Consider the following 574-nt stretch of genomic DNA (forward strand, 5'->3'; position numbering starts at 1 on the left):
TCTTGGAGCCAACTGCTCCCATCCCCAGCTCTCAACCTCTCACACTTGCTCTGCATCCAGCTACATCCTGTTCCTGCTGCTAACCAGACACAGAGTAGTTAGGAGGCTGTAGCAGAAGGTGCTATTTTTCTTGCTCATAGCCTTGGATGCATTTGTACTTCCAGACAGCCCAGTGTAAACAATATATCTCAGACTTGGGAATACATCCAGGGCTTATAGATTTAAAAGCTTCACTACATCAGTCCATGGGGCTTTAAAGTTATAAACAAACTTCATGTGACAAAGCTGGCTACAAGAGGATACATGGATCCAAACTGGAGGGGCAGCACAAACTCCTGGTTTGACACAGCAAGGCAGCCAGCTAGAGCTTAGCACTGTCCTCACATTCCTCCGTGCTCTGTCCACAGTTGTGCCAGAAATGTAAGTGTGCACATTTCATTCCTGGGAAAGAAATGCATTTGTTCTCTCTTCCAGTTCCCTATGCAGGCTGGTGAATTTGTCTGTTACACTCAAAATAGGTGTCTTCCTGTATAATAGCAGCAATGTCTTCCCGAAGCGTGGATTCTTGGGTTTC

The sequence above is a fragment of the Cygnus olor genome, chromosome 8 (assembly GCF_009769625.2).
Source record: "Cygnus olor isolate bCygOlo1 chromosome 8, bCygOlo1.pri.v2, whole genome shotgun sequence".
NCBI classification, from domain to species: Eukaryota; Metazoa; Chordata; class Aves; order Anseriformes; family Anatidae; genus Cygnus; species Cygnus olor.